We start from the raw sequence: 21,913 nt of genomic DNA, 5'->3' as shown, positions 1-21,913 counted from the left end.
AGGAAGCATTCAAACTGAGCTATGCAAAGCACTCAGTGTACTGAGAAAAGTACAGCACTCTTTTACTGTTTCACAAAAGTGTAATACTCCACAACACACTTTTCACATTAAAGGAATAAACTTGGGGGGACAGAGCGCTCCGTCCTGTCCTCACGTCCCTTTCGTTTTCTTCTTCAATCCCTTTGAGCAAGTTTATTCCTTTAGTTGCTGTTATGAACCAACTCCCCCAGACGAAAGTGCTTATTTCGCATCTCATTTGCATTACTGTTATTTGGTTTGGGGTAATGGTATCAAGAAGTCACAAGAATGGCTACGCTGCAAAAAAAAAAAAAAAAAATGCGATACGAACAGTTGCAAGCTCCCCTTAAAATACCCACACTTCTGACCTATTCTTCAATTTCAAGGTTGCAAAATTTTCTACCTTCCATGAGCACCAGCTACTGGCGTCCGTGAAAAGAGAAATCCAGAAAAATGCAGCAATATTACGGGCTGCTGCCAACTTACAGATCAGCATGTATCTCTCGTTCTACCCTCCATCACGAAGATTGGAACGTTCATGATAAAATGTATTATTCGTTGTTTCTCATTCATCTCAAAATGCATATCGTTTTGAATGTGGAATCATTGTTCTCGATTATCCTTTCCTTTATATACATATGTACCATGCTTCCTAACGGCCGTGTTCTTGCTGCCATATTTTACGGGGAGGCGGGGCCAGTCAAGCTGCTTCTTATACGCAGGATTTATCCCGTCACCCTCACCACACCTTGCACTACATGCCGTGTACTTGTTGTGTTAAATAAACTCGTACCTTATCTGACCATTCGGACTACACCGAATAAAACTGCTTATATCCTTGCATATGTCAACTTCGCCACCGTTTTTCGTGTTCATTATGAAAGTGTTACACGCAAACAGCGCATATTGTAATTGATTTGGACGGTGCCATAGGTAGTGCCTTGAAGTAAATAAATAAATAAATAAATAAATAAATAAATAAATAAATAAATAAATAAATAAATAAATAAAATATGGACGCGAATATCAGCGGCGCGTGCATAATGACACAAAAGCAAAGTGAAACGAAGCAAGGCTACTCCAAAAAGTAACATGCACAGCTATTTCCTCCTCATTGAACGCAACGACACTACAGGACGCGGAGCAAGTGCTTAACATCCGGCCGATTTGATATCGTGTGCACGCAGTTGAAGGTACAGGAATCGGCAACAACTGGTGAAAAGCAGTTCACGCGCAGCATTGCTTTCCCTGTATATGAAAAGACAGAGAACAAAAGCGCCCCAGAGCAGCAAGACTGTACTGACTTGAAAAACGAATGAACAAAATGTTCGCCATGAAAAATGTGCGCCTACAAACTTAGGCGCAAATAGTGCTGTAGAAGCCGTCGGCAGCAGGTGAGCTATAGAAGTCTCCGCAACGAGGTCTAGAACACTCATGCTCCAATCGGTGAATTTTCCTTTTTTTCTGAAAATTTGATGTAGTAAAATTTAGAAAGGAAAATTTTGACGCAGTTTAAAGAAATTTAAAAATTCAAATTTCCTCATTTTTTTAAAAATGCCCGCGTTTTTAAGCTACTGCACAGAAAACTGACATGTGAGAGGAATTTTTGGGTCTAATTTAGGAATTTTTTTGGTTAATTCATGGCACATCGCTAGTCTGAAAGCTCCCGAAATGAAAAGTACATAAAAAAAGAAAAGAAGTGATTTCTGTTTTGTTGCTTCGAGAGAGAAATGTAGATTTCATTTTATTCCAAGCGCATAGTCCTCTTTACCTCGTGCAGGGGCTTTACAATCAACAAGGCACAACAGCGATCATGCAAGAGCTAGAACGGGACACGAGGTAAACGAAAAAACTACTCAACCACAAAGGCGGCTTCTTTTGGACCCACGAACGAGGACCAACGCACAGAGAGTGGGCCCTACAACGTTCCGAGCACAACAAAAGAGCAAGATGGCGGCATCCACATTCACGGCGTGGGACTATGTGGTGCTGATTGGACTTCTGGCGCTGTCGGCTGGCATCGGGGTCTTCTTCGCCTGGCGCGACCGCCGGAGGAAGTCCAACAAGCAGTTCCTGACGGCCAACAAGGAGTTGGCTTGGCAACCGGTGTCGGTGTCCATGGTGGCCAGCTTCATTTCAGTCAGTTCCGTCCTCGGTCTCCCTTCGGAGGTGTTTGTGCGTGGCTCGATCCTATGGACGGGTGCCATATCTTCCTCTCTGGCTGTGCTTGTGGCTGCGTACGTGTTTCTTCCCATGTACTACAACATGGACATCACCAGCATTAACGAGGCACGTATCGTTTCTTCCTTTCCTTTAATATTGTTTTTATCCTTCTATTTTTATTATTAATTTCTAGTTATTTTATTTTAGTGCACTATATACGCTCTAGAAGAACACTGAGGCTCCGACACTCCGCTCCAAAAGTATATGAAGACGCAGCGAAGCGGCGTGGGAGCAGAAGTGGAAAGTTGGAGTCTCTGTATAGAACGGCATTAAAAAAATAACAATTCTAGATGTCGGTTGCACGCCTGAAAGAATTAATGCGATGCTTTTCATATAAGAAGGACAATGACAACAACTTCAGTTGCGAGTCAGCGCTCTTCTGTGGTGTCCCTTCTTTTGTGCTTTCGTCTGCTTCAGAAGGGTAACGGATCGGGCTAGTTGGTGCAGATTTGACATTTTTCGAAGCGCTAAAACAACAAGGACGCAGAGGGAACAGACAGTTGGAAGTAGCGCTCGTCCCTGTCTGTTGCCTCTGCGTCCTTGTTGTTTTAGCGCTTCGAAAAATGTCACGTCCGCTTCGTGCTGTGCCACTACACAATGAACAATGAATAAGCCTCTGGTATGGAGGCAAACCGTCTCGTTGCCTGCAATTGAGGCTAGGATGGAAGCACAACAACTTCAGGATAATTCTCCTGTGAATCATTGGTGCTAGCAGGGCCACGTTCAGTACATTAAGCGCAGGAACGGCTCCACAAAAAACTTCGGAGTGCCATACTTGGATACTTTTGGTCATCTTTCCATGGAGCGCAAATGGAATATCAGATTGCGATATTTTAGACTTCGCGAACATCTGTGTACCTAATAAAATGCACTGTGTAGGCGGAAATTACGTGACATACGTACTTTTTAGCTGCTTAAATATTTTCTGCGTGGCTATGCCTATGCAGCAAGACTCGTTTCGGCTTTGCCACATAGGCTGTGAATTTAATCTTGCAGTGTTAGTTGATAGTCCGTTCAGTTGCGTCTTGTCTTCGTCCATATCCGTGGTGGAGCAGAAAATTCTAGACAAGCATACATTTAGTGAACACTTACAAGAATTTAAACACCACTGGCTCTTTAGCGTGCTTAAATGCTAGACATGCCCACACATTGTTAGCTACTTTTAGTTTTTAGTGGTGAAACTCAGCTGATGGTGAAACTGGCGAACGCTCAGCTTCTTGCATGCCAGCGCTTCTTGCAGAGCAACGATTCGCTAGAGTCGTTGCTCTCAAGAAGGAAAAAGCATGAACAGGCATGAACTTTTTTCCTTCGCAGTACTTGGAGAGGAGGTTCAACTCAACAGCCATCAGAAACATTGCATCTGTTGTTTTCATTGTACAAACGGTGAGTGCACTTTTCAAGTGTTCTCATTTAGCACCTTCAGAACGTATTGTGTTTGATCAAGTGCTCACTGTCATTTGGAAGTTGAATAGCGAACGTAGCAATCTAAATGACGAATAATCCCACCGAGCCCATTTCAAGTACCCTGACGATGAACATACGTCAATGTGTTTGTTTTTAAATTCGTTTTCAATCGGCGAGACTACTGCGATTTCAAGTACTTTTAGACACACAAATGCTGTTGAGCACAGGACGTGATGTCTGCAGACAAAATGTTTTGAGACGAATAGAAAAGGACTTCTACACGTTGGCGAGCTACTTCTCTCTTACAAGTTTAGGAGAGTGCATTTGGAAGCTCCCTAAACGATCATGAGGTTTCCACGACGAAATAAAAGTAGGTTGAGCGGCTGCTTCAGGCTCATAATACAGTGTTTAGTAATAGCCAACTTGACTTTTATCTTCCGAAAATTCATTGTAGAACTGCAGCCACTAGGAAAGTAATTCCATGAGCTATTGGCCGTTGACACCTGTGGTATTTTATTTAGTTAAAATTGCTACCTTTCATTCTTCATTTCCGATTCCATGTTGCCAGGGACGTTTCCATCAGTCCAACCTGTGGATCATTCTTCTCCCCAAAGCATTTCGTATGTCTGCACAGACTAAGTTGATAAAGTGTTTCTGGAAGCAGTAAACAGCCCCTTTCTGCAGTTGAAGTTACTGCTATCAACATAAAAAGAGATACCGTCATTTTATGCTCAACCTTGCGCTCCGTAAGCATAAACTAAAATACCCTGTTCGTGTTTCAGCTCTTCTATACGGGGGTTGTACTGTACGGACCCGCTTTGGCCTTAGGATCAGGTATGGAAATGTTCTGCTGTCATGCGCATTTTTCTCAAATTGCTGAAAAAAAGAACGTCTAAAACTCCTCACTCCGGCACGTTTAAACTATGCTTAAAGACTTCTGCGCTTGCACAACGAACGTACAAAACTTAGCGCAGAACAACAATCCAGACTCCTCGCAATAGCATTGTATGAGAACACTACAAAGCTTCCGCAACATCGAAACTCTGTCAACCGCCATGTTACATAACCTTCCCACATTATACCTTTATCTAAATATTATATGAGGAAAAACTGTCCACGTAGGTAGTACCGTACCGATTTCTTACTGCCGTTGTTTGCAAAATTAGACGGTAGGTGAATTTCAAGGCAATGTTCTTGTAGCTGATTACTGCAAGCCTTTTCCATTCTTCTTCATTTTGAGCTGTTGGCCAGAGAGCTTTAGCCGCAAGCCGAAAAATGAAACCAATACGCGCTTCCTGTTTCTTCAGCATCTGCTCTCCGAGCAGTCTGAATTCCAAGAAGCGACAGCGAATAAAACCGCGGTGGGGTTTAGAGCGGAACAGCCGAATACCTTGAGCTTCTTTTCAGGCTGTCGGAAGATTTGACAGAAGCCCAAGTTTATACCGCTGAGGTAACTTGCAAGTGTCCAGGAAGTATAGTGTCACTGGTGGCGTGACACCAGGATGGTCGCAGACAGGAGGCAGTTACGCAGGGGCAGAACTGTTTGTTGGGACAGCATGTGCGCGCGGACATAGCTCTGCGGCAGCGAAATCAGTAAGTGCGCTCGACTATCGGCGAGTTAAAAATGGCCATTGCTTTCGACCGAGCTCAATTTAATGTCGTATTCCAATGGGCTATCCGGAGCAAGTTTTCTTGCTCCGTGAAACTGTGGAGCGTGTTTTGATTGGTGATTTGGATTCAGATCCCCAGTTCTGATTGTACAGCAACAGTACGAACTCTCTATACTCTCTGAACTCGTCTCAGCGACAATCTTGTTTCTGTGCGGATTCAGAGGGCTGATTCAGAACGCCGATTGGAATACGCCACAAAAATGACAACAAACCTGCGAGATAATCCGCTCTAAAACACTTCGAAAACTTTAAACACCACAGAAATAGCCCAACGCGGTTAAGGCCATTTCATAAAAATCTGGTCGGCTTCCGCGCGGCAAGCAAAGTTAAAACAAAGAAAATGAAAACGAGAAACATTCAAAAGCTTCGCGGCAATGGTTTCAATATTATTCGCCATTTTCACCGGGTAAGCATTTATCTCTCTTAACCCGGATGCAGTTTTTTTTTTTTACATTTTAGCGTCGTTCTCCTGTTGAAGTCTGCATGGACTCTGCCGCCTCTTTACTGCAGTGACCGGCATACCCGTGTGGTCGTCCATACTTTTGAACGGAGTGGTGTGCACTTTCTACACCGCAATAGTAAGTAGCAGTTGAATATCCACGCACGCAATACTCGAACGTTGAAAACAATTTGATGTAACATACATTCAGTAGAGGAAATTGAAAATCAATTATCTCTTAGGCACGCTGACTGCTTTTTATGTGCGCTTAGGTCATTTTCTTTTCAAGAAATGCGCATTCATTGACATAGTAAAGTTTCGCCTCTTGCTTCCTTATGAGAGCAAAAGCGAATAGGTTCTTTTTCTCTTCTTTCTTCTGCACCAGGGGTGCCCCGTTGGAGACGGCTTGTTATTACTTGAAGGCTGAAGGTCTATAGGAGATGATACTTGCAAACAACAGAGAACTTGCAGGGGATATAACTTGAAGCTTTATATACAATAGTTTACATATATATACAAGTTGAGCAGTGGGCACCACAACAACATGGAACTGGCTAACATTTAGGGGAGGCCCCTACTCGGCATAGCCGAAGATGCGTTACATCTATCTCCGTAGCCCAGAACCTCTCTTCCGGGCTCCGGGACCCAGTTTTAAACACACATGGGCCCGGCCCACATTCATCAGCATCCAATCGTGTCAAACCCTTAACACGATTGGTTTTTAGCCGCGTGGTCCGCCCTCCAACTTCCTTAAGGCACATAACTCTCTCTCAAATGTACATATTGTAAAAAGGGCATCATTTTCCCTTAAAACACCGTACATTCCGAGAATTCACACACATACGGATTGGCCCCCTGGGTTACGTGCCCCGCCCCACACTTCCACCGTATTAAACAAACTCTCTCCCCTATGGAAAGAACAGCAAAATACTTACAAACCACATAGCAAAACACTCCCACTATATCAGACCAACTCTCTCCCCTAAGGAGGAAGAAGCAAAACACACAAACAACATAGCAAGACACTCCCACGTCTGTCTCCCCAGTACCCGTGACCTTGACGCTTCCCGGCACTAGGGCAAATGTCGGCCCCAACCCAGCTGCGACTGTCGCAAACATCGCCAGGGAGCGCAGATCCACTTTCCGATAAGAGTCGGATCACAATGGACTGCCGAAGCCACCAGTTGTCTTCCGGGGTCGGGGCGGCGACATGAGTCAAGCGGCCGCCACTGTCCCCAATTAAGCAGGTGGCAGCGCTCGTCCTGTGCGGCGGCGTCTTCTGCGCGCGGCCCGTTTCTTGAGTCCGCGTTGTCGTCGAGCCTCGGGGCTATCCCGGACGCCACCCAGCTGCACCGCCGCCCACAGCTCCCATTCATCCGGACGCACCGGACCCCGCCTCGTTCGGCAGTGTTCTCTTCTCAAAAGAAAAGCGGTCGAACCTCCGAACGAAGCGTCCGAAACTTAATTGGGCCGCAAATGGTGTTTGTGAAGGCGCGGTGAGCTGTCGGCGTAAGATGAAACGGCGGCTTGACCTTTTTAAGCTCTTGGTTCTTTGTGCACTGGCACAAAGGCGAGGAACACGCGTCCTTCCCCAAAAGGGGACAATGGGAGGCTTGGGTGAGCCCGCTTTGCTGCTCTCCTCGCAGCCCCCCCGCCGGGGGCTCTCCGGGTTCTGCAGCGGCGACACCAAAGGCGACAGAAAGATGGGCGCTCCTAATGAGACCGCACGCATCCACATATCTCCCTGGGGCCCGCTCAAAGACGAAGCCCCCCTTCCTTAGCCGCTAAGAAAGGAGGGGGGAGGGGGGAATAAACACACATGGCGCATGCTAGCCCTCTACACGCCCCCCTCAAAATTCATCTAAGGGTTGCAGCACGCTTAGATGAATAAAAACAAACACAAAAAGAGGGCTAGTGGCTCACCTACAACGAACCCAAAAACGAAACTAAGCACGCACTTCAAAAGTAAAAACGTTTCATGCATGCTGTGGTCGTAGTACGGGTGTCCCGGTCCATTGGCTGTGCTTACAGTCAGTGCCACACACGTGCGTACGCGTTTCACACATTCACATACAGCGCCTTGACAGAAGTCCACGCTGTCGCGCCGCGACCAGTTACACCTGCATGCACAGCCCCGTCCTGCCCGCGAATGAGCACACATACACACAGACACTTGCAACTGAAGCACTCGTATGAGGTCCGCAAGTGGCCGCGTGAGCCTCCTTGGTCGCACCGAGTGTCCCTGTGTGCATTCGAGCCGTGATGTGTTATCAACGAACACGGTTAACGGCTAACGGTCACTCAGCTCATGCGTCTGGTGCCGCCACGGGGCGAGAATTCAAAAGCTGCTGCCCTCCAGGATCGAAAACATCCTGGTCCGCGATGGGTCCGAATCCCCGCGCACGTGATGCCCCTGAGAGTACGCTTTCTCCGGCGTGCCAGTACAAACCGCGCGAAGCGTAAGGAGCATAGCCCCTGGTCGGCCTAGTAACCATACCACTGCGGCCGGTTTTGCTGCACTTGCTTTGGCGTACTGCCGCACGGAACGTATTGCTCCACGCGCCGACTTTCGGCGTGAAAGCCACGCACCTGCCTCCTGGTACTATGCCTCGCTTGGAGCCATCTGCACCTTTAATGCACGGGCAAACCTTAAAATTGCCGCTCCCTGATTGATCTGCTCCTGCCGGTTTCGTGGCCCCGTCTGAGGCGGCCTGAGCTTCCTCGCAGTCACCTGACCCGAATTTGCCCTTCGGCCAGTCCCTACGCATCTCCCTGTCCTCACCTGACCTGATCAGACACCCATTGGGTGCGTTCGACAACTGCGCGGTACTTCCCCTGGTCTCATCTCGGGTAGAGCTGATCTGAGCGGATTCCTCGTTGGAGTGCGCGATCACTACCTCTAATACCGCGGCGCTCTTTTCCATCAGGGTGCTTCCTTCAATTGAAATTTCAGTTTCCCGATAAGCTGACTCCCTTCTTGCTTCTGCCTGGCCGTTTTCGTCTCGTTCTTTTGACATGTCGGAGGTCACAACCTCCGCCATCAAGCCTGCAACAATTTGACCGCTGTCCCGTTTGTTATCGGTCAATTTGGTCTCGCTTACCCCCAGATCATCAGAATTTGGCTCCTCCCCTTCGTTACGAGCCGCCCGCAGTGGCGGGAAATCTGTGATACCTTCGCGCCCCTCAGGAACCTCGTCCTCACTTCCTGCGCTTTTTCCGGTCTTTTCGGAAAAAGAGGTGTTTCTGCCTACCGGCCGACTGCTTACAGCGTCCTGCCTGCTTCTTTCTTGGCCTGCGCTGGACAAGCATATCAATTTGCCCTCCAGCGCAGACGGCCTCACCTCTCGGGACTCGGAGCAGTTGTGTATGGCTAGTTGACTAGCTCTTCTAGACTCCCTGAGCTTAGCCACTTCGAGCCCTAGCTGCTCAAGCTTCGCTGTTACCACCTCCCGATCCTGAGGCAGCGGCTTTCCAGCATTGTGCTCTGCAATTTGCGCCTGCAGGTCCGCTAAGCGCGCCTTCCATAATTCCAATTGGTCCCTCACATTGAGTGTGGGTCGGCATAGATGGCCCTCCATACCGCTTCCGTACCCCTCGACTGTCCTAACGGCTCGAAACACACGAACAGGGACGTGAACAATGCGACCAAGGAAACTCACAGTTTCGATGCGTCGTTCCGCATGGCCAGCTCCTTGGGGTCGCGTCCACAGCCACTTTCCGCACGCTGCGATGAGCTGTCGCACGCCGCTTTAGCGGTGCCCGTCGCCGTCACCTTGCTTTGAACCGCAGGTGATCGTCGAGTCTCCGCCTCGACGCGCTGCTTTCCTGACCGGAAGCCCTTACGCGCCGCTGGACGATCGCTGAGGTCCTTGCCGCTCACTTGCTCGCTCTTGCTCCTGAAGCTGTCCGCCTGCGATCAGCTGCCACTTGCCGTCGGTGTCCTCGACTGTCGCCGCTCCACTGGAGACGATGGCAGTTGACTTCCGATGACGGGACCTGGCTTCCTCGACCGCTGCAGCTACTCTCCGCCTGCACCTTGTCCTCTCGAACCGCCGATGTTCGACTTGTTGATGCCTGGACGTCTCCCCTTCTTTGTCTTCCCTTTTTCCTGTGCTTCCTTCTGATAGCAACAGGATCCTGTCGACTGCGCCAGTAAAGTTTCGCCTCTTGCTTCCTTATGAGAGCAAAAGCGAATAGGTTCTTTTTCTCTTCTTTCTTCTGCACCAGGGGTGCCCCGTCGGAGACGGCTTGTTATTACTTGAAGGCTGAAGGTCTATAGGAGATGATACTTGCAAACAACAGAGAACTTGCAGGGGATATAACTTGAAGCTTTATATACAATAGTTTACATATATATACAAGTTGAGCAGTGGGCACCACAACAACATGGAACTGGCTAACATTTAGGGGAGGCCCCTACTCGGCATAGCCGAAGATGCGTTACATCTATCTCCGTAGCCCAGAACCTCTCTTCCGGGCTCCGGGACCCAGTTTTAAACACACATGGGCCCGGCCCACATTCATCAGCATCCAATCGTGTCAAACCCTTAACACGATTGGTTTTTAGCCGCGTGGTCCGCCCTCCAACTTCCTTAAGGCACATAACTCTCTCTCAAATGTACATATTGTAAAAAGGGCATCATTTTCCCTTAAAACACCGTACATTCCGAGAATTCACACACATACGGATTGGCCCCCTGGGTTACGTGCCCCGCCCCACACTTCCACCGTATTAAACAAACTCTCTCCTCTATGGAAAGAACAGCAAAATACTTACAAACCACATAGCAAAACACTCCCACTATATCAGACCAACTCTCTCCCCTAAGGAGGAAGAAGCAAAACACACAAACAACATAGCAAGACACTCCCACGTCTGTCTCCCCAGTACCCGTGACCTTGACGCTTCCCGGCACTAGGGCAATTGTCGGCCCCAACCCAGCTGCGACTGTCGCAAACATCGCCAGGGAGCGCAGATCCACTTTCCGATAAGAGTCGGATCACAATGGACTGCCGAAGCCACCAGTTGTCTTCCGGGGTCGGGGCGGCGACATGAGTCAAGCGGCCGCCACTGTCCCCAATTAAGCAGGTGGCAGCGCTCGTCCTGTGCGGCGGCGTCTTCTGCGCGCGGCCCGTTTCTTGAGTCCGCGTTGTCGTCGAGCCTCGGGGCTATCCCGGACGCCACCCAGCTGCACCGCCGCCCACAGCTCCCATTCATCCGGACGCACCGGACCCCGCCTCGTTCGGCAGTGTTCTCTTCTCAAAAGAAAAGCGGTCGAACCTCCGAACGAAGCGTCCGAAACTTAATTGGGCCGCAAATGGTGTTTGTGAAGGCGCGGTGAGCTGTCGGCGTAAGATGAAACGGCGGCTTGACCTTTTTAAGCTCTTGGTTCTTTGTGCACTGGCACAAAGGCGAGGAACACGCGTCCTTCCCCAAAAGGGGACAATGGGAGGCTTGGGTGAGCCCGCTTTGCTGCTCTCCTCGCAGCCCCCCCGCCGGGGGCTCTCCGGGTTCTGCAGCGGCGACACCAAAGGCGACAGAAAGATGGGCGCTCCTAATGAGACCGCACGCATCCACATATCTCCCTGGGGCCCGCTCAAAGACGAAGCCCCCCTTCCTTAGCCGCTAAGAAAGGAGGGGGGAGGGGGGGAATAAACACACATGGCGCATGCTAGCCCTCTACAGACATCGTTTGCATTTCGAACGTTCTCAGAGCGACTAGACGTTCTCATCGATGATGCCCTTCTGGGAATCTCGCTGGCTTATTTTTTACCTGTTATTAATTGTGATTAAGCTAGTTACTTGTCCTCAATTCGGCCATGCCATCTCACAGTAAACGGCTTAGGTCGCTTGGTTTATCCGACGTATACGTAAGCCAACAAGACGAAAGTTACGTGACATATGTCACGTCACTGGAATGTCGGCAATGAGCGCTGCAATTCCTGAAAAGGCGGTCTTCGTTGTAATAAATAAATAGCACTTCAAGCCACGCAGTGGTTTGCGAGGCCGATGGTGCCATCGTCATGATTTTTCTTGGTTTTTATGTGCTTTATAAACAAAACTAAAACTCGCGAGTATGACCGATTGCTCTAACGGCATTCCATAGAGCGGATTCCACAAAAAAAAACACAAGTACAATTTAGCCTTCCTCTTGCGTCGGAATGGCAAAAGGAAAGGAATTATAGGGCTGGAGAAACGCGCAGAAGGACGAGTTTTAGCAACAGCTGGTACATCATTTTTCATTATTTTTTCTTAACATCTATACATTGTAGGTAAAACTAAAGCAAGGAACCACAACATACTGCACCTCGATACCGAACCTAGGGACCGCGATATTACGTTCGCAATGTTGTACAATCTGAGATACGGAGGCGCATGTCCATTTCATCGTGGTAATATTCAGGAGGCATAATTCTCGTGGGAATGTTGGAAATGAATCCCTCATAGCCCGTTCAAAAGTACTGGCCAGCGCCAGTGAGCGGCACGGCGCCGGGCGGTATCTGTTAATTGTGAATCATAGCGTGGCCTGTTGTCGATGTTTAAAGCGCGGGGGCGGGCTTATTTACTTATTTATTATACCTTGAGGATACCACTGTACATTTCAGAGGGGAGCGGCAAAACCAACGCTAAGGATACAAACTGAAGGAAAAATATAACTTATAAAGCACAAATCAATAGCAGAAAGAGATTCAAAGCAATTTCGAAGAGAGACGCAGGGAAGTCAAGGAACGCAAAAATTAAGTCTCCAGACAGTGTCACATTGGTAGCTAAAGAAAAATAGAAAATTCACAGCACAGGGAAAACAACTATGCAACAAAAACGTACTTCGAGTGGAAGCAATAAATTAGAAAAGAAACTTTTGTAATGCAGTTTTGAAGGTGTCAGTACTAATAACGCTCGTTGGTGAGGCGGACGAAGGTATTCCCGACTTTTATAGTTTGGGGAAGAAACAAATGCGGATAGGTGACTGTGTTGAAATGCGGAATGTTTACGTTTTGACGCTGGTTGCAGCCAAAACTTAATACATTGCCGCAGTTGAACCCAATAAGTGCATAAAATTGAGTTATGGTAATATATTTCATGGAAAACACAGCCGAAATAGTTTCCTGGGAGCAGATAATAGCGGTAGGTGTAAGAACGCGTTTATTTTATTAACAATGCTGCCTTCTTGTAATTGTATGATATAAGCCTGGCTGGCTCTGTTTTTTATCTAACTACTGCTCGAGAGTGACATGCCAAGGATCCCGACCTGATGATGTTCATGCGGCTTCAAGTGCTATATCCGAAGTCGCGGCTATGATTCCTAGTTAAGGATAACTGGGAAGATGAAGGGTGTGCTAAGGAAGCAGGCCGTCTGGTTCGTGTTCAGTGGTACAGGCAAATACGGAGAAGTGAGTTTATCCCACGACAGAGCACCTCAAAGGTTTCTTACTCTGGCCACGCCACAGTAACGGCTTACTGTTGAAGATAATTATGAGAACTGCATTTCGACTAGTCACAGCGTGCGCCATGTGCTATGATGCATCTCTAAGCCTGAGTGTGGCAACTGGTTCATATTCCAACTTTATTATGTGCTTCATTTCTTTATACAAGGGTCATTATATGCCAAATGCACCAAAGTTTGCACTCGACCATTCCTGGTTTCTTCCGAAAAAAAAAAATGGCTCTTTATCTCACTGCCGAATGGTAACTAGCCTGGATTTTTTTTAGGTTGGGGGAGATGGGGGGGGGGGAGAATTTCGGTCTTATGACAGCCCTTCGAATTTTCCCAATGAGTGGAAAACTGGGCTCATTAAAAATTTTACAAAAAGTAGTCCTGTCACTTACACGGTGAAAATTGTTTTGTGAACAATGTAGAAACATCGCACTTTGGTATCAGCTGAGAATAAACTGCCAGCAGGAAATTTTTATATATTTTATATTTTTTGGTTTGGCTCAAAATATACCACATTAAAAAAATTTCGGAAACGTACGCGACATTCGTGAGCATTATGAAACGCTTCATTGGCTGCCTAGGACATGCGCTACTTGGCAAACGTGTTTGACCTTGAAAGAAACAGAACAAGTTATTGAAAAAAAAAGATTTCGAATTTGCAAAGAAATTCGATTTTCTGCGTATTCAGCCTTAGATTCTACAGTGAGATGTTCCAAGTAAAAATGTAAAACGTGGTTCATTACACAGCTAAATAGTTGTAATTATGCACAGGCGGTCTGTTTTAGACGAGAAAAAAATTATTTGAAGTTGACCGCAATCACCGCTGGTGATTGGTGCGCCGTAATGCCACTGCACTGCACAACACTGCAGCGGCGCTGCTCAGAAACCTAATCTTGCATGCACACACACGTTAAGGTGTTCGTGCTTTCTCCCCTTGATCGTAGCCGGTACCTGCGCTCCTTACATACTGTGTTTACGGGAGCAGTGGCGTGCAGTTTGAAGTGGAAAATTCCCAGAGGGACAGCAGCGTGGGTCCGCCTCAAGCGTCGTTGTTTGGCATAGTTTATTGTAGCCGTTACTTGGTGTAGTCCCCTGTAGTCCACTACAGTCCATTACATTAAGCTATACAGGACAAAAGCGCAAGGGAGTCCGTTCTCCCTGTGTTCTGCGTGTTTTTATGTGCGCCGTTTTTAGATGGATCGGTACCAACTAGCCCAACTTTCTGCTTTACTAAGCTATACAGCCATCTCAGAAGCTTCGATGTTGAAGAAATATACGTCGCTGTCCAGTTATGTAACCCGGAACCACCGTCTGTCCGGAGCAGTCTCTCTACCAACCGAGCTAACCAAAAAGGCTAGAAAATGATATGGTGAGACTGATTCGACAAACAACTTGAACTTTTAGCTACGAAGCTTCTGAGAAAGCTGAGCAGTTTTCCTTTGTTGCTCTATGTGCACGCTGAGGTGGACGATAATCATTAATCGCCATCAGAAACAGCAGCATGACTACATCCTCTTCAGGACAAAAGATAATCCCATATCCTACCAATTAACCCTGTCCTGTGACAGCTGCGGCTACCTTATCCCCTCGAAACTTCCTAATCGCATCCGCCCGCCTGAAAACTTCCTGCCTCATTAAATGAATCGCCGGTGTTGTGGCGCTTTCGAGGATGCTGCTCATCTTGGCTAGATATATCCCATTGTTTCCCCAGATATATTACATATATGTTATTCCCGATCCCCCGATCGAGCTTATTCGTACGTTGACTTCCTTCGGCAGGGTGGCATCAAAGCGGTGGTGTGGACAGACGTGGTCCAGATGGTCCTCATCTACGCGGGATACATCATGGTCATCGCCTCCGTAAGTGCAGAGCAGTGCGCAGTGGAAGGCTCAGCGAGCCACCTGTCTCAAGAGAGCCATGCCAGGCTCTCACTACATCGCACATTAGTGTTCTAAGCAGGTGTCATAGAGAATGTGGAACACCACTGTAAACGCTAGTGCTATAAACGTAGCTTACGGAACGACTGATTTCCAAGGAAGTTTGCTGACTTAGTCTGCTGCATGGTGTTGTTATGTGGCGCTCCTTATAAAATAGTGAGCATTGTGATAAAGCCAAATGTTTTCCGCATGTCCTTAACATGCAATGCATTAAAAAACGCTTGCAGCCTGATTATGATACTCGGCGATGCGTTAGCGCAGCACAGCAGTTGTAAGCGGTTTGTGTTGGAGCTGTGGAAGTACAGCTGTTTTTGATTTTTTCATGCATACTGAAGTATTGAAGTGGCTCTCAAAGGTGGATCTTGTTAAAATCGGTGCTGCGCTTCTACTTCGATAGTTTACATATTGGAACCTTGGCGGCGCTGGTGGCGTGTTAGAACAACATGTACTGATTACCTTAATCATCCTGGACGCCTAACACAGGTTGGTTGGTTTATGGGGTTTAACGTCCCAAACCACTCAGGCTATGAGAGACGCCGTAGTGGAGGGCTCCAGAAATTTCGACCACCAGGGGTTATTTAACGTGCACTGACATCGCCCAGTACACGGGACTCTAAAATTTCGCCTCCATCGAAATTCGACCCCCGCGGCACAGGGATCGAGCCCGTAACTGTCGGGTCCGCTGTAATTACGCATAAGCGAGTATAATAGTTCCCCTTTCATCCGTTCTTTTATCCCTTCTTGCACGTGCTGCTCAGATGTCCACCCTCTGCATGTGTGCTACCACGTCTCTCCTTGGAACAACTCCTGCACAGATGCGCGCTGAGTGTTCGAAAGTCGCTTTGTAGCGTTTGGCGTCGTCTTACGAGCGTGCGCTCCACTCGACGACACCTGAGATTGCACAATGCGTGAGGCACGGCCTGAGGACGGTAGGTGGGGTTCCAATCACGGGAAAGAGGTAAGCGTGGGCACACGATAAAGGATGAGCGCATGCCCCAGGCAAAAACAACAAAGGTAGCGCGACGCACTTGCAAGGCCACGTGATCGGGTACGATTGCACGACCAATGCTGCTCAACTGAAAGAAGAGCCATTAACAGCTGCTGTGTATAGTGGTCAGATTGATTTTAATGCCACGAGGCGTGTCCGGAAAGTAAGTATACACCACACGCCACCTGGTGAGTCACAAAACTAATCGAGAAGTGGGAGCACTTCCTCCATACACTTTGAACCTTAAATTTCCCTCTCCCCTCGGTTTACAGTCCTCCACCAGCGATCGGCTGGGTAGCACCCTTCACAAATATCTGCTCTGATCTAGACTCACGCGAAATGCGCGGTAAAATCTGTGATGAGCATGTTTCATTCACTCAAGAGGCGGACCACATGCGACTAATCACAGTCTGACATGCTGTTTTATGATAACGGTAGAGGGCAACTGCACCACTTTTTGAGAATTTCTTGATATTCTAGGATTCAAATCAATATATGCTGTAGGTAAGGCATGCCAAGCTTTTTTGCGCTCTGATTGAACATAAAGATGTAACCGACGAGTGAATTTTGGCTTCTCTTTAACGCACAAGAGAAGTGCAGAAAAGCTCGGCGTGACCCCTTGGAGGGTAAGACGAAGTTATCGCTGCCGTCAACCATACCCTGCTATGCGTCGTTGGGTGCTGCCAAACAACGCTCGGCGGGCTTTGCGTACGTAGGCGTTGGCTTTTTTTTTTCTTAAAAGCGAGCATTTTTGCGTTGGAAACATACCGGTGTCTTCGATGACGTCATCATGCGCCCACCACTTGGCGCTGTGCGCTGCGGAGAAGCCTGAAGAACGTCATGATTTTAATCGGTGATTACGTCAGCAATTCAAATGCTAGCCCAAAAGCACATGGCATGCTTTACCTGCAAGTTTCATGCATTCGACCCCTTTAAGCTCGCCGATCTCTAAGACATATGCAGTTGCCCTTTAAAACCCGGTAGAATGTAGTGAAGTGGTGCCGTGAATTCCTGGAATGCAGAGCCAATGCTCATGACGAAAAAAAGAGCAGGAGACTGACTCTTGTTGCTGATGGGCTTTTTTTGCAAAATCGAAGAGGAAATGCGTTCGAACAGACGGGTGACGATGAGGAATATTCCATGAACTCTAACTTCATGCCTCCAGGCACAATAATTAACTCTGCTGATTATTAATTAGAAACTGTGAAACAGTTACGGCAGTGCATTCTAAGCAGATAGAAGGGACTGCTGACATGCGGCGCACGCCTGCTTCGTGACAGTGCCCGGGTCCATACCGTACACGCCACCACCTCGCTTCTGGAAAGATTCAAGTGGAAGAGTCTTGCAGCATGCCCCGCACAACAAGACAATAGAGCGCCCAGTGACTTTCACCCGTTTCTCCACTGGAAGAAATATCTGTCTGGAAGACCATTCGCCCGTAACCAGCTCGCAAGAAAAGCCATGACGTAGTTTATACGGCAGACGGCAGACTTCTATGAACACAGAATCTAAAAGCAGATTCCTAAGCTAAACATCTACGATAATGGCGGCAAATGTGCGAAATATGAAGAAATGCAGAATGCTCACTTTTTAGTCAGCAAAAAATTGTCCGTAGCCGTGCTGGCTCTTGCATCTTTACTTTCAGGACACGCCTTATATAATTCAAATAGCCAGTGTTTTGTGAGGTGTCCTGGACAAACATTATGGTGGAAACTTTAGTGCTATTTACGTGGAGTCAAAGTGTGAGACGGATGTTACCTAGCGGGCGAAGGTAAGGGTAGCCACTCAGATACTCCAACCGGGAGGCGCGCACAGAAGGTGAACTGGACGCAGTCACTAGACGGTATGGCGCCATCTTAGAACATCAACGAGCCCTCCGGAGGACCTACCCTCCTCCCCACAAAGACCTTAGTAGAGAGCAGTCGGTTGCCTGGAGACAACTGCAGACTAATACATACCCCAATCTCAGTTTACTCAGCAAAATCTATCCTTCCACATATGACAACAAATGCCCGCTTTGCGGTGAACACCCAACGCTTTACCACGTTACATGGGCCTGTCAGAAAATGCAGGCAGTGCCGATAAACAACACACCAACACCGGAGCAGTGGGAGGCTGCGCTGTCCAGCTCGAAGCCTGAAGAGCAGCTCAAGCTGATGGACAGGGCTCGCAAGACTGCAAAGGCCGCTGGGGCCCTGGACTGAGGGCTCCACCTACGCTGCGAGAAAGAACCCTTGTAGTACAATAAAGTGTTTCATTCATTCATTCATTCATTCATTCATTCATTCATTCATTCATTCATTCATTCATTCATTCATTCATTCATTCATTCATTCATTCATTCATTCATTCATTCATTCATTCATTCAGGTACAATCAAGACACCGATGTAAGTGCTTGCTGTACTGGCCACTGCGCAGCAGGCACGTACGTAGGAGCTATGCGCACAAATGCCTTCGCGTTCGCTTGCCAACAGGACACAAGCTGCCCGGAAGGTAGATGTATTTTACACACCAGACGCTTTATAACGCTGGGGTTCAAAGAAATTAGGTGGGGAATCGCCCCGCTTGCGAACTTCAACACCGAGCGCCTGCGATCCCCTGGCCATATCCATCACCATGTTCATTACGGCAACTTGACAATATCTATTCCAGCTTTCCCGTTTACTGGGAAATTTCTCACTATCCCCGCGCTTGCACTCTTCGGTGCATCCTCCTGTGCACACTCTTCACTCCTGCACGTTCTTTGCCCAACTAGCTCCGTCCCTTCCCTGAATGCTCCAATAGTGCAGAACGATGTGCTAATTTAGAACTATCTTTTTTTACTGATTCTTCGTTGCCATTAAGTTCTCCCATTATCCACATCCCTCTCCCCCAACGTGTTCGATCCAGATAATTTTGCACCAAATGGCGGATCAGTTGGCCTTGGTGACTGAGGCACAAGACATTTTCGACGCTTAGTGCCACGTCGCAATAAGGCTTTTGCGGCACTGATTGTTAAGGCGCAAGTTCCCGGCAAACACACAGTAGTGTTTGCCGGTTTCTTCATCAGACTGCCAGCTATTACGAGACTACACCGCGCACATTGCCAGTGTCTCGCGCCTCACGCTAAATTAGTCGTTATTGGATGGTTCGAGCAGTCGCGACAAGACGATGCCAAGTGCCATGGAGCGCCGCCCAAGACAACATTCTGAAATGAGTAGATGGCGCCACACATTGCGCTCCAGCGCTGTAGTAGCCGCCGCAGTTAAGGTACATGCCTATCACTCGTGCTAGGGGAAGGGGGGCTCATAGATGCAATTAATGGCGCTGACACCTTAGTGATAGGAATGGTAGGTGCTAGGCGGTCAACATTGTGCATTTGCAGTTGCATATGCTTTGAGGGGTACTGGCACACGCATGAGTGTGCAAGGGTTACAAGGAGTGGTTTTTCTTGTGAGAAATGTGTTGCCATGCACGTGAGCATCTTATCGTGAAACACGTTTACGGGCAGTCTTGACAACGCTCGCCCTCTATTCGACCTGCCGCACGTTTTTGGCTCCGACCTCCTGCATACGGGCAACCTTCAGCGTCGTGCTCTGAACGCTGCATGCATGCGTGCTATCAGCTCGACGGATAACATCCCTGGCGCAAAGAGAGTAAAGCCGCCATTTTAGCTCGAGAAGATAATACTGCTAGCTTAAGCAGTTTTGAAAGCGACTTCCTCCAGCAAGCAGCTATCATCTAAACTAGCAGAGCGACGGGGTTGAGAAAAAAAGAGAGAAAGAAGCTTGTAGACTTTCTGCCTCGCCCGGACTCAGTGATCGTGGTGCAGTGAAGCCGGCATTGTTAATGTAAAGTATCAAATAAGTAAAGTGTCTGAACACTGCAGCTTCTCTGCACTAGACAAAGCAGACCCGCAGAAAAGTCTTGCCAGCTCTACCAGAAGTAACGGTGCCTCGGAGGGCCAGCGCTGGCTTCGCCGGCATCGAGGCACCCTACCAGGACGCTGTCAATATTGCCACCTTGAGCTCTGTGCACACACTAGTGCATTGGGGCCAGCGGCAGGCTGTACTCTTATTATAAAGGAGAGCTGAACCATAAGGGAAAAACCAGTAGCCCGTAAAACACTTTTACAGTATCGTTTGTGCATACTCTGCGGTAGAAAATGTTATTGCTACGCAATATTATACACATATAACAATCTAATGAGAGTGATAACGATAACAATAATAATGCCACGTATCATTGTAGTGTCCGTTCGTTCGCGCAAGGCCGCAGGAAAGGGGTGTTATCATTTGTGTTCGTGACGCGAGAAGCGACCGGACTAATCTCGATTGATCACAGCCATGCCGAGCTGCATCTACGTGTTTCCAGATTACTCTAGATGATCTCGACATGTTATCTCGAAGTTTCCTTGCCGGCTTTTAATTGAACGATGCCGCGAGCAGCGGGCATTCGTAGTTCGACGACCGACGAGAACGTTTGTTACTTACGCCGCCGCCGAGTGATTTAGTTCTTTTGCGGGCGCAAGTCAGCCCAAATGGGGAACTACGGGCGCAAGTCAGCAATATTAATAGTATTGTGAATACCATCACTGAACTTTCAGCTGAGGCACACAGAAAATGAGAAAACATACGCGAGACGAGCAAAGAATTTTGTGAGCCACCACAGGGCACAGAGTCCTAGGACCGAACTTTGTAGTATTTGTTTAATAAATACTTGGATCTAAAAAGGCGAAAAACATTATGCACTGTTTGTAGGCATTATGAACAAGCGGGCTGCATGGCATAAATCATTTTTCCTTCTGATTCCATAAATTGTGCTTACTTCAGGGAACACCATTTCTAGGCAGATCTCGCTTTTATGTAGTCACGATTCCTTGAAATCTTGAATTCTTATGTTGAGGCGTCCACGAGATGCGTAGTGATGCCGCAGCTGCAGTGAGTTCTGGGCCTCCAGGTGAAACTGATGAAAAAGTAAGCGGTCACATCGTCTTTAAGCCACGCAGCTTTCGTTAAATTAATTTACCAACGGTTTTCCTGCTACGTAGGGTGTGTACCATGTTGGAGACTTCGGCACCATGTGGCAGAAAGCCAGCGACGGGGGCCGAATCCTATTCACCAAGTAAGGCTTTGCATATGATGCCGAAGCAGGAGATGGCTGCTCGGCAATTCACACTACATGCTAGTGCGCCAGAACTATAGGCATTAAGGTAGCACACTTTAAAGTTTGACACCATGAATGATATGCACTGCATGTACTACACGCGGCTAACTCTTGAAAAGTGTCCCCCGAGTGTTGAGCAAACGGCCGTACTGCACTCTGTGACATAACGGGGCTGCAGAACAACCTGATAATATCAAGCATTCTGCAAGCGCACATCTGCCTTATCGCCCGCTTCGTCATCTCGCTTCTTCATAGGCCACTGTACGGCCATTGATTCGACACATGGGTTCATAAAGTACACGTCATCGCGCATAAGCAAAGCATATGAAAGCAGTGTCGCGTGATCCTCCCGTTTTATCCCCTCTCCTATCCACGCGGAGGCAGGGGCAGTGGTTATAAGACACCAGTCACAGTGCCGTGTGCTTTCCTTTTATCTTATTAATTGTGTCGCCATCTTATAAATCTAAGTTTAATTCTGTTATGCTGCCGACTATTTTTGACTTCTTAGTTCAGATACGAATGTTTTTGTGCATATTTTATTTATGTACCCTGTCTTCTTCCAAACACATTTTTGCAACCTTGAAATTGCCTGCACATTCTTGTAATTATGAAATCATGGCTTAATATATACACTCACGAAGAGGCTGCAG

The 21,913-nt window shown here is 47.8% G+C and overlaps 1 pseudogene across 1 annotated transcript in view; it reads left to right on the top strand.

Moving 5' to 3' along the window:
• Window positions 1-21,913, top strand: part of LOC149359514 (sodium-coupled monocarboxylate transporter 1-like) — a 46,884-nt pseudogene that overhangs the window by 8,800 nt on the left and 16,171 nt on the right. Inside the window, exons 2-7 of the transcript XR_016288275.1 lie at window positions 1,799-2,307; window positions 3,556-3,624; window positions 4,428-4,479; window positions 5,826-5,893; window positions 14,970-15,050; window positions 21,148-21,221. The product of XR_016288275.1 is annotated as a sodium-coupled monocarboxylate transporter 1-like (transcript). The remainder of the gene's footprint in view (window positions 1-1,798; window positions 2,308-3,555; window positions 3,625-4,427; window positions 4,480-5,825; window positions 5,894-14,969; window positions 15,051-21,147; window positions 21,222-21,913) is intronic.

Source organism: Amblyomma mixtum, chromosome 2 (assembly GCF_055824585.1).
Source record: "Amblyomma mixtum isolate Tamu chromosome 2, ASM5582458v1, whole genome shotgun sequence".
Classification (NCBI taxonomy): Eukaryota; Metazoa; Arthropoda; class Arachnida; order Ixodida; family Ixodidae; genus Amblyomma; species Amblyomma mixtum.
Note: the sequence above shows the minus strand (reverse complement) of the source record. Positions and strands in the feature narration are given on the sequence as shown.